The following is a 12,386-nucleotide window of genomic DNA, read 5'->3' as shown; positions in this document are numbered from 1 at the left end:
TTGAGCTCAAGATGTTTGAAAATTTGTAACTCTTCCCACAGATCTAATCTAAGCTCTTTTTCTTCTCAGTGTAGGATAACAGTGTCTTCTAAATGTTTTGGCGTATGACTGACTATCAGGAGGTGTTCAGCAAAAGTAGAAGTGTGTATATTCGCTCCTTTTTTACCTAATAGGTGTTCTTTATATCTTGTTTTCACAGCTTTGCCTGTTTGACCAATATAATACGAAGGACAGTTGTTACAAGTTAGTTTGTAAACCCCTGAATTGGAAAACCAATCGCCGGCGATCTCTACTGAATGTACAAGATTTCTCTTTAAACTGTTATCTGTAGAGAAGGAGACGTTACAGTTATATTTTTTCATTAGAAGACATTCAATTCTTTTTGTTGATCGGCAGGTGATAAAGGAGTAGTTACCATACGGTGAATGGCAGAATGAAAAAAACGCCAGTTTATGAGCTTTTGGATGAGTTAAGTCAGCAGAGATGACATTAACTGAATACGTTTCCTTATGGAAAATGTTGAAATTGAAGGAACTATTCCGTATAGAAATTGTTAAATCAAGGAAGTTAAGTTCACCTTCTTCATTCTGAAGTTCTTTTGTGAAGGAAATGTTTTCATGTAAACCATTGAAAGTATTGAAGAGAAGCTCTAACTCATGATCAGTACCTTGTGGATAACATCGGAAGTTCACTGAGGCTTTTTGCGGATGATGCTGTAGTATATCGAGAGGTTGTAGCAATGGAGAATTGTACTGAAATGCAGGAGGATGTGCAACGAATTGACGCATGGTGCAGGGAATGGCAATTGAATCTCATTGTAGACAAGCGTAATGTGCTGCAAATACATAGAAAGAAGGATCCTTTATCATTTAGCTACAACATAGCAGGTCAGCAACTGGAAGCAGTTAATTCCATACATTATCTGGGAGTAGGCATTAGGAGAGATTTAAAATGGAATGGTTCAAATGGCTCTGAGCACTATGGGACTTAACATCTATGGTCATCAGTCCCCTAGAACTTAGAACTACTTAAACCTAACTAACCTAAGGACAGCACACAACACCCAGTCATCACGAGGCAGAGAAAAAAATGGAATGACCATATAAAATTAATCGTTGGTAAAGCAGATGCCAGACAGATTCATTGGAAGAATCCTAAGGAAATGTAATCCGAAAACAAAGGATGTAGGTTACAGTACACTTGTTCGCCCACTGCTTGAATTTTGCTCACCAGGGTGGGATCCGTACCAGATAGGGTTGATAGAAGAGATAGAGAAGATCCAACAGAGAGCAGCGCGCTTCGGTACAGGATCATTTAGTAATCGCGAAAGCGTTACGGAGATGATAGATAAACTCCAGTGGAAGACTCTGCAGGAGAGACGCTCAGTAGCTCGGTACGGGCTTATGTTGAAACTTCGAGAACATACCTTTACCGAGGAGTCAAGCAGTATATTGCTCCCTCCTACGTATGTCTCGCGAAGAGACCATGAGGATAAAATCAGAGAGATTAGAGCCCACACAGAGGCATACCGACAATCTTTCTTTCCACGAACAATACGAGACTGGAATAGAAGGGAGAACCGATAGAGGTACTCCAAGTACCCTCCGCCACACACCGTCAGGTGGCTTGCGGAGTATGGATGTAAATGTAGATGTAGATTTACCCTTGCATTTGTCAGATGAAAACCAGTTGTTTGCCGGACTTCTAAGATGACGGGCAATACAAATGTCGATGTTTCGCCACGCCTTTTGAGCGAAAAAGAATTTCTGTGACAGTTTATTTCTTTGTATCGTGAGTCTCCAGAATTGTGGAAACTAAGATCAAAGGCTTATATGGATAAAAACGATAGATCACCTGCCATTACCAAAACGGTAGAGGGGAGAATGTTGTACCTTGGAACACTTCTCATACTTGTGCCTCTAGTCAGTCCTATGACAGAATTCATTTTATTATTCCATTTTTAAATGGTGGCATTCACTTTTTATGTCCTCCACACTTTTTCTAAAATTTCAAAAATTGCTCCGGAAAATTAAGGTATTTTTCAAATGTATCTACTTTTCAATGTGAGGTCGAAGTAATTCTAACAAGTTATTAAAAGTTTGACTGCCCTTTCAGAGTGCAAGAAATGCTCTTTCTCTGCACTGGTAGCCTTTGCCACCAGTTTCAGAATACTTCGCGACGCCATATGCGCGACATGACACTGCTTCGAAAGTGATGTTAAAGTTGACAAACTTGTTTAACGAACTCGAGGGTACAAAGCAGCAAATTCGACAAACTATTTTGATCGTTTACGGGAGCCTTTAAGGACACGGACATGAAGCATCTCCCAGGCATTTAATTGTGAATTGCAGAGTTATCATGTAGATCAATGAGAGAAGACAGCGAAAACATTCCAAGTTGGTTCTTACTTTGCCAGTACTTTCGAGGAGTGCTCACAAAGTTCTAATTATCACCTCGAGGAAATCCAGCTGCCACCATCAAAATGGCTCAAATGGCTCTGAGCACTATGGGACTTAACATCTATGGTCATCAGTCCCCTAGAACTTAGAACTACTTAAACCTAACTAACCTAAGGACATCACACAACACCCAGCCATCACGAGGCAGAGAAAATCCCTGACCCCGCCGGGAATCGAACCCGGGAACCCGGGCGTGGGAAGCGAGAACGCTACCGCACGACCACGAGCTGCGGGCTGCCACCATCAAACTTGGTTAGGGCGACAGTTATTCGCTACGTACTGACCTTTCAACACGATTCATTTTTCCCAACTATGGATGACTTGCCGGCAAACTTGTTTGCAGAAGTCCGCATTTTGGCTGTTCACGAAAATGCTAATTATTGTGAATGGGGTGACTTATATGCTAAGGGGGGGGGGGGGGGGGAGTGATTGGCTGGGCTCTCTATTTGATTTCTGACTGCTCTATAGTTGGCAGTTTATTTGTTTGACTAAACCTAGGGAGGGTTGTATTTGCATGTGGGACGTTTTTCGGTCACTATTCCTAAGGGTGGTGGGGCTGTATTTAGAGTTCTGGGGGAGTACTTTTATTCACTATTCCTAATGGGAGGGGGGGTAGTATTTACAGTGATGGGGTAGGATGTCCATTCACTCTTTCTATGGGGGGGGGGAGGAGGTTGTATTTTTGAGTTACTGGAGGCATTCATTCTCACATTCACTCATATGTGCTTGATCTCATTCACTCTCTCTCACTGACGCAGTAGGTCTGGCCATCTGGTTGTCGCTAGCCGATGGACTCTTTATCAGTGGGTTTGATGACTCTCTGGTCTGCTGGTAGAAGACGGTTGCAGACTGTCTTACCCTTACTGTTAGGAGTGGGACCGGCCGCACTAGTGCAAGGTATAGGATGACTGCTAGTCGTGGTGGTAGTGACGACGTCGGGTTAATAAGAGGATATAGCTCTTCAGCCTGGCGTAGCCTTTTCGTCTTATATCCTCGATGTGCGGTTTCCACGTTAAGTACCTGTCCAGTGTTACACCCAGATACTTGGCTGTAGTTGTCCATGGTACTGGGGTTCCTCTTATTTGTATCATCCGGTAGTTTCTTGGTACTGGTCTGCGGCAGGTGGGAATGGCTTGCGTTTTTGTTGCATTGAATGACAGGCGCCATTTTGTTGCCCATCTTACTAGTTCGTCGCAGGTTCTTTACAGTCTTTGCTGTAGGTGGTCTGGGTTTGTACTGCGAGAGTACAATGATGTGTCGTCAGCATATAGGGCGAGGTGTACCCTGTCGATTAGTGGCATGTCCGCTGTATACATTATATACAGTAGTGGGCCAAGCACGCTCTCTTGTGGCACGCTTGCGTTCATTCGTCTGATGGTTGACGTTCCGTCTTGTGCTCTCACGTGAAAGGTTCTACCTTCTAGGTAGCTCTCGAGTAGTTCGACGTGTGACACGGGTACCCCCTGCACTAGTAATTTGTACAGGACGCCCTCGTGCCACACTGAGTCAAATGCGTGCGATATATCCAGAAATATCGCGGCGAAGTATTCCCTGCGTTCTCTGGCGTCCAGGTTCAAAATGGCTCTGAGCACTATGGGACTCAACTGCTGAGGTCATTAGTCCCCTAGAACTTAGAACTAGTTAAACCTAACTAACCTATCACAAACATCCATGCCCGAGGCAGGATTCGAACCTGCGACCATAGCGGTCTTGCGGTTCCAGACTGCAGCGCCTTTAACCGCACGGCCACTTTGGCCGGCTGGCGTCCAGGGCTTCTTCTACCAGTCCCAGCAGCTGGTGTGTCGTTGAGTGGCCGCATCTGAATCCGAATTGGGCGTCTGGTAGTATTCGTTCGTCTTCAACGTGTTGCAGCAGTTTTTTGGAGTATATTCTTTCGAAGATCTTCGACATTGCGCACTAGGAACTTCGGAGTCAAAATGAGTTTAAGGACTTATGATTCGACCAGCGTTCGTTATTCCTTCGGAGCAGGTAAAACCACAAATGTGTGTACACTGTTCAGGGGAATTCCAGGGGTTGTTTGGGAGTAGGAGGAGAAAAGTGTACCCAACCCTCAGTAGCAAGTAAAACCACAAATGTCGGGGGTCGCAAGTACTCGCGTTCCCATGTGTCCGGATATCCTTCCACCAACTCAGCGTGGACAGTTGCAGCATTGTTACCCTTCAAATGCAAATGATGAAATGCGGCGTGGTACTCCGCTTTGTGGGTAGACTGCGCCATTTTACCTTGACTCCCGTAGCGGTGAGCTACGGTGCCGTGGTGCGTCGACTTCCATGATTAGAGGCATTGCACCTGGAAAAAAAAATGACGAAACTTTTTATTTTTCGAAGGAGTAATTTTAACTTTTGATAGATGACAATAATTGTTATTTTCAGAAGGGTGCAGCAGCTGCCTCTTCCTTCTTTACGGGGAGTGAAAAGCTTATGTTTCACTGTGCCCTCGTGACATGCTGCAAACACTTTGATCTGTAAAGTAAATTTGTACGGCAATGTTGATGGGTGAGCGCGGAAAGGGGAGGGGGGAGGGTTGAAGTATCGAAGCCAGCCCCTTTATGATCCCGATGTCGACGGGACGTTAAACCTTACATCTGTTTCCACGTCTACACTCCGCAAGCAAGTATGGCGGAGGATACTTTGTGTACCAGTTTCACTTCCCCATTTTGCAGTTCCACTCGCGTGTGACTCACGACAGAACAACTGCTGATAAGCCGCTGTGTGGGCTCGAATCTCTCTAATTTTATCTTCATGGTCTTTGCACAGATACACGTAGGAACGAGATACATACAACAGTAGACCGTACTGTGATGCGGGACGGCACTCTTGCAGCGTCTGCCACAGGAACTCACTGAGCATCTCCGTGACGTTTTCGCTTTTAATAAGTGAACCTGTAAGGAAACACACTGCTCTTTTTGGATATTCTCTATTTTCGCTATCAGTCCTATCTGGTATGGGTCCCAGACTAACCAGCAATGTTCAACTATTGGACGACGAATGTTTTGTTGACGGACTTCATTTCATGAAGATTATTCAAACGGATCTCAGTCTGGCATCTGCCCTTCCCGCGATTAATTTCATGTAGCCGTTCCAATTCAGCTCGTTCCGTAGCATACTCCTAGATGTTTTTTGGAAGTAACTGCTTCCAGTGATTGTTTTGCAATCCTGTAATTATGCGCTAAAAGCTGTTACTGTCTATGTATTCGCAATACGTTACGTTTTTTATACTGAGGTCAGTTGCCACTCCTTGCATTGTGTCGATCCTCTGTAGTTCTTTCTGCATTTCAATACAATTTTCTGACGTTCCGACTTCTGTGTACAGAACAGTATGAGCCAGCCGAATTTTCTTTTACGTCTCTCCGTTGAGAATGACATGCTGCGTTCTGTTTGGTAGAAACTCTTCAATGCAATCACACGGTCTGATATTCCGCACGCTAGTATTTTGTTCATTAGACGGCAGTGCGTAACGGTTTCGAACCCCAGTCTTCCTTTATGAGCCGTCGTTGTGCGCTCCTGAACCACACACTCACAGCCTTTATACTCGTATGAGCAGACCATCGCCAGAGCTGTTGGCAGCGAGATGCGATAATAGCGGCGCTGACGGCGGTGTCCTGAGTTTCGCCAACACCGACTCAAAGGAAGGCCTCGGTGCTTGTTCGTGACGTCACGTCAGCTAGGCACGGCGAACGCCAGGTCTGTTGCAGGCAGAAACGCCTGGGCGCGCTTATCAATATAAATCTCTTATTTTTGGACAAAATGTTTGGTATTATTTTGGATTCTACAGTTTTATTTAGATGAAAGATTTTCTTACTATCGTAAAGCTACAAATGAAGATCATAGTTTTGTATTACTGAATCCTGTCGAAACAAACGTAGATCAATATGAGAAGATGCTTTGCCCCATTGCAAGCTTCGGAAATTTTACATTCGAGTAACTATATTTACTTGATCCATTTTGTTATCGAAACTTACCCCAACCTCCTTACAATGAACTCGTTTCTTTTATTTATTTATTTTCGTTTGACATCATCACTGGAAATGTGAACTAATTTACATGTGTAAATGTCCAACTGTTGCCAGTCATTAGATTACAGTCGTTTTCAACGAAAGGAATTCTAAACAGGAAACAAAATAGCTTCATACATCGAAAATACTGCTGAGCTTAAACTTTTTTAACCATGCACATTAGAAAAGATAAACATTCCCCTCTTGCAACTGAAAGGAGAAACTTTACAAGATAAATAAATTTTATTTGATAAAACAAGTATCTCTCTTTTGCCTCTGCTTCTGTCCCCAACCCCATCCCCAAACGTGTACAATCGCAAGATATTTCATTAACATTCAGTGCTCCTCACCCCATAGTCAACCAAGACACCTAAAGAAGAGCACCAATATGTTCACAGTTTCTTGTAAAAGCAACCCAGTACAAACGTAACTTCCTCAGATTTATAAATAAGGTAAAGAAGCACGAATTATGTTGCTGCTGGACCATGAAGTTGTTTTTGTATGTCAATCCTTAAAACAGGTGGAAAATTAAGTTCCGGAGTACACTATTTGTTAAGAAGTGTAGTGAATTGCACAATTAATTGATTACAGAAATCTCTCAGAACAATGTGTGTTGGTCAACTACCGCCAATAGTTTCACATTTTCCTGTGTCAGAGAGGGAGACACCGCCATTATGAGTATGCCTGCAACAGACGTGGCGTTCGCCTTGCCTAGCTGACGTGACGTCACGAACAAGCGCCAAGCTCTCTTCGCTGTCCTGTGGGGGTAACCTATAATTGTTCTCTAAATAACTGTTCTCTGAATTTACTCCACAGCGTTTCGCGAAAACTATGTCGTCTTTCTTCCAAGGATTCCCATTTCAGTTCTGCGAGCATTCATAAGTTGTATAGCTACGATCGCTACCTTCCTAACAGAGTGTCTCAGAATTCGTTCGATGCCTGATGTTGTGCCTACTTGATATGGAATCCAAACGCTGCAACAGTAGGCAAGAACTGGACGGACTAGCATCCTGTACAGTAGCATACACCATATCTTTTACAGATGCGCGGTACTTTCACAGAATCCTTCCGTCAATTGTCGGTCTTCTATTCGACTTCCATAGCGTAGGCAATGTTGTGTACGTCTTTGTATACAACAGTAAGGAGAGTTGGGTTACAGTACGGTGCGGCAACTGTCGTTATACGAAAGCTGGACAGGAACAGAAAAGATTAGCGAACAAGTTAACACGAGAAACAGAAGATGTAATTTCCTTGTACTTCTCGAAGTGTATGAAGACGTTACAAATAATACTGTAAGGCCGTGTCCTACGTGAGCGACAGAAGCGAGCGACAGCGCGCGACAACTTCAGGCGACAAAACACAACCGCAGGTGTAGTTACGGAAATGTCCTACGTGAGCGACATCTGTGTCGCTGCCTGTCTCCCGCTGCAACTGGCGAAGTTTGAATTCAAACGTGGTTGAATCTTGTCGCTGCAGCACGCGACACATAGAGCGACAGCCACGTGTCTTCTCGACAAAGCAGTGGAGCGGACGCGACGGCAGCTATGAATTACTTAACATCCGATTTTAAGAAAACTATTCGGTGAAAAAATTTGATTCTTCTGCAACCTATAGCTTGATATCCTTAAATGATAAAGGTCAGAATTTATTTTCGTTGTTCGTCATAATTACTGTGCTGCACGCAATTGAGTACATGGCTGTACAAAATTTTTAAGAATTTGCTGAGGTAAAAATCACATTATGTAGACTTTCCGTATAGTTCGTTTAAGGCCATACACTATTGCGTATGAAATGTAACCAATATATCTAAATTGTATTTAAAGTTGAGCCCGCAATGATATCTTTTCATTCTTGAGATATTGGTTGTTATATCCTCAGACGGGTCGCTCGCGGCGCGCCCGAACCTTTCCTGCGCTTCGGGAATCAAGTGGTCGTAAAAATCGTCGTATCTCATAAAAGGTTCAAAATATCGAAACGACGAATTTTGGAAATGACAACACGCAGAAAGGACTATTTTATCATATGATTAACACTCGATACGTTTTTGTAAACGCGTGAGCAGAGCGAAAACAAGACTCCCTATAACTTACACCATGAGGTTTTGTCCAAATTTTCATAGTCACATAAAGAGAGAGAAATAGGTTAACGTGGTATCAACGTGACCAGCGTGAGGTCTAGTTTGGCATGAAAATATTTAACTGCTTGAAAGTAATCAGGGTAATTAACGGAAACTTAATAAGATGAGGAAAAATTGAAATATTTAACGAAAAGCTGCTGTAAATGTAGTGTCAAAAATGTCATCTGTTCGAGACCTAGCTGTTTTGCACATAAAAAGATACATTGGTGCGGTATTTAAATGTCAAAAAGGCTTCCTTCGAATCAAGTACGTTAAGAAGCCAAACGAGGAGTCAGTAAGATCATGCTTTCTGAATAAAACTTGAAATTCAAAAATGGAAGAAATCAGTCAAATATTTTATAAAATGATTTGTATAGAAGAAATAAGTAGATCAGAGAAATGTTCTACACGCCTTTGAATGATGCTCAAAATCATGAACAGAAAATGAGGTGCACCAAACGTTTCCCTCATATTTTTTATTTTATACTTTTAGACAAATAATTACGTTACTTTCTTTTCAAAAATTTTGTAAGCTTTGCTTTTACAGACTATTTAGAGTAACCGAAATGCTTGGCCTTAACACTGACTGCTGATGAATTACATTCGCAACATTAAATATCTGTAGAATTTCATGGTTCATTGTAATTTATTAGGAATTAAATGTGTGTGATATACTGGGACAAGCTTGAAGATCAAATTCTTTGGCAAGACCTTAAAAATATACTTAGCGAAACAGTGCAAACAGTATACATAAAACTTAGTATACAGAATCTTAACTGAGTCAGTAAAAATATGAGCACAGCAGAGAATCGAACCCAGGATCTTTAAGAACTTCTTACGCTACACCTACACCACAGCCAGCAATTGTTCATTGATCATCTGCGTTCTTATGTTTGTATTTAGCGTAGTTAGTCATGTAATAGTCATTCCTCCACATTTATTGGCTGTTAAAAATTCTTCATCGTATAAAAAAGAACTTGTCTGATGATCTTTGTAGTTGACGATACTTACGAAATTCTCCATGGAAATTCCTCCCTTTGTAAATTTCATTCACAGCATTCCTTTTCTCTTTATTTTCTTAAGTAAAATTAGTTCTGTAACCTTCCTCTCCAGCTACAGTATTCTACAGGTTAAGAACGCCGTTTTACAGAAACAGCTGGTTGGCTGTAAGCAGCCATCTTGTAGCGCGACATGGTCGCTCGCATGCCGGACACCCAAGTTTTCCCCCGATGTTGCTGCTTGTCGCTGGAGTGTCGCGTATCCAGAAGTCGCTCGCTGTTGCTCGCTTCTGTCGCCTACGTGCGACACGGCCTAAGAAACAGAGTCCAGCTATTACAACAGCAACAACGATGGAGTTGGAGCATCGATTCGGATTCTTCTACAGGACATAACGTCCCAAAACAAAGTGGCTCCAAGCGCGAGTGAACTGGCTGCTTCTGCCAGCCACATTACACTGAAGAGCGAAAAAAAAATGCTACACCTGCCTAATGTCGTGTATGGCCCCTGTGTGCACGCAGAACTGCCACAACATGACGTGGCATGGACTCGACTGATGTGTGAAACAGTGCTGGAAGGAAGTAACATCATGAATCCTGCAGGGCTGTCCATAAATCCGTAAAAGGAGGAGGGGGTGGAGGTCTCTTCTGAACAGCACGTTGCAAGACATCACAGATATGCTCAATAATGTTCATGTCTGGGGAGTTTGGTAGCCAGAGGAAGACTTTAAACTCAGAAGAGCGTTCCTAGAGCCACTCTGTAGCAATTCTGGACGTGTGGGGTGTCGCATTGTCCTGCTGGAATTTCCCAAGTCCGTCGGAATGCACAATGGACAGGAATGATGCTTACGTACGTGTCACCTGTCGGAGTCGTATCTAGACGTATCAGGTGTCACACATAACTCCAATTGCACGCGCCCCACGCCATTACAGAGCTTACACCTGCTTGAACAGTCCCCTGGCGATATACAGGGTACATGGATTCATGAGGTTGTCTCCATACCCGTACACGTCCATCCGCTTGATACAATTTGAAGGGAGACTCGCTCGATACAATTTGAAGGGAGACTTGCCCGATAAGGCAACATGTTTCCAGTCATTAACAGCTCAATGTCGGTGTTGACGGGCCCAGGCGAGGCGTAAATCTTTGTGTCGTGCACTCATCATGGGTAAACAAGTGGCCTTCGGCTCTGAAAGCCCGTATCGATGGTGTTTCGTTGAATGGTTCCCACGCTGACACTTGTTGATGGCCCAGCATTGAAATCTGCAGCAATTTGCGGAAGGGTTGCACTTCTGTGACGTTGAACGATTCTCTTCAGTCGTCGTTGGTCCCGTTCTTGCAGGATCTTTTTCCAGCCGCATCGATGTCGGAGATTTGATGTTTTTCCGGATTTCTGAAATTCACGGTATACACGTGAAACGGTCGCACGGCAAAATCTTCACTTTATCGCTGCCTCGGAGACGCTGTGTCCTATCGCTCGTGCACCGATATAATGCCATGTTCAAACTCAGTTAAATCTTGATAACCTGCCATTGTAGCAGCAGTAACTGATCTAACAACTTCCCCATTTAACTTGTTGTGGTATATAGCGTTGCCGACCGCAGCGCCACATTCTTCTTGTTTCCATATCTCTGTATTTGAATACGCACGCCTATACCAGTTTCTTTGGCGCTCCAGTGTATATTGCTGTGGTGGAGGGAACTCATAATACGGAGCTGCTGGAAGTGTGGCTCAGCGGATGCGCACGACTGGTTTCGCCAGATCCCGCGCGACCGCTATCGGCATCAGATGCAAATTTGTAATTGCTTTGCTACTACGCATGTGGGGTGGTATTGACTTAACATAGGTAACAGTCACTTCAGCAAACAATGTGATAGTGCTTCTGGCCCCATCTAATAAATCTTTTATGGAAGCTCACTGGACAAAACATTAGTCAACCCTTGAAATGAGCACACAGCTCGCTTTGGGAAGATGCAGATGGTGTAGAACTGATACCACGTCCTCATGTGACTCTCCACTACTGACGCAAGGCACTGCAATGAAGTCGTATTTCGGTGTATGTGTTTGAAATCAGCCAAGTACGATTTGTCGACGTGGATACGTGATAAACAGCAGAAAGGAGCCATTGTGCTTGGACGTGTCCATCACCACACCATGAATCATGTTACCCGAAGTGTTAGTTTATCAACGTGGGCTGTCTGACATGTCTACAAGTAATGGTGTACCACTCGCTGCTTTGTAAAGAAAAAGATCCCAGTCGACAGGGAGTGGAGATGAGTGTCACGGCTCGTCAAAGACAACTGGTTTCAAGTCCAACAGGAATTGCGGCTCCTAGCGATGGGAACTGCAGGTAATGGGCATTTGGAATCGGGTAAGTAACAAAATGGCCAGTACTCACAGAAATACAGTTGCAAGTCTTCATGTGAACTGATTGTTCCATCGCTGCCTGATAGAACGAGTTAATAATGCAATGATGTCTACAGTACTAATTTGTTTTCTTTTTAATCGGTTTTGGCTTACTGGGTCATCATCCCACTATAATTAATGATGGCCTCGTAAAGCAGAAACTGACAGACGAAATAAATTTGCGCTGTAGAACATTCAAAATTTTGTGTTTTTCTTTTATAATTACATGTCCTTACTGGGCCAGACAACATAGACTCGGGATGGTAGCAGACTATATGCGTATAGTGTAGTACGAAGAAGTGAAATTTTGCCTCTTTTGAAGTGATGCATGGCGTCGATTGCACCGACGTCGCAATGAGGCGTTTAATGTGCAGTGTGTGGAAGACGCAGTTGG

General features: G+C 43.5%; 1 long non-coding RNA gene across 2 annotated transcripts in view; it reads right to left on the bottom strand.

Annotated features, from left to right (window-relative positions):
- The window catches only part of LOC126458481 (uncharacterized), a 313,334-nt gene that overhangs the window by 47,588 nt on the left and 253,360 nt on the right, over positions 1-12,386 (bottom strand). For both annotated transcript variants that reach the window (XR_007585639.1, XR_007585640.1), the window contains exon 2: positions 4,703-4,769. This is a non-coding gene — a long non-coding RNA (uncharacterized LOC126458481). The remainder of the gene's footprint in view (positions 1-4,702; positions 4,770-12,386) is intronic.

Source organism: Schistocerca serialis, chromosome 2 (assembly GCF_023864345.2).
Source record: "Schistocerca serialis cubense isolate TAMUIC-IGC-003099 chromosome 2, iqSchSeri2.2, whole genome shotgun sequence".
In the NCBI taxonomy this organism is placed as follows: Eukaryota; Metazoa; Arthropoda; class Insecta; order Orthoptera; family Acrididae; genus Schistocerca; species Schistocerca serialis.
The sequence above is the reverse complement of the archived record's forward strand: the minus strand, read 5'-3'. Positions and strand labels throughout refer to the sequence as shown.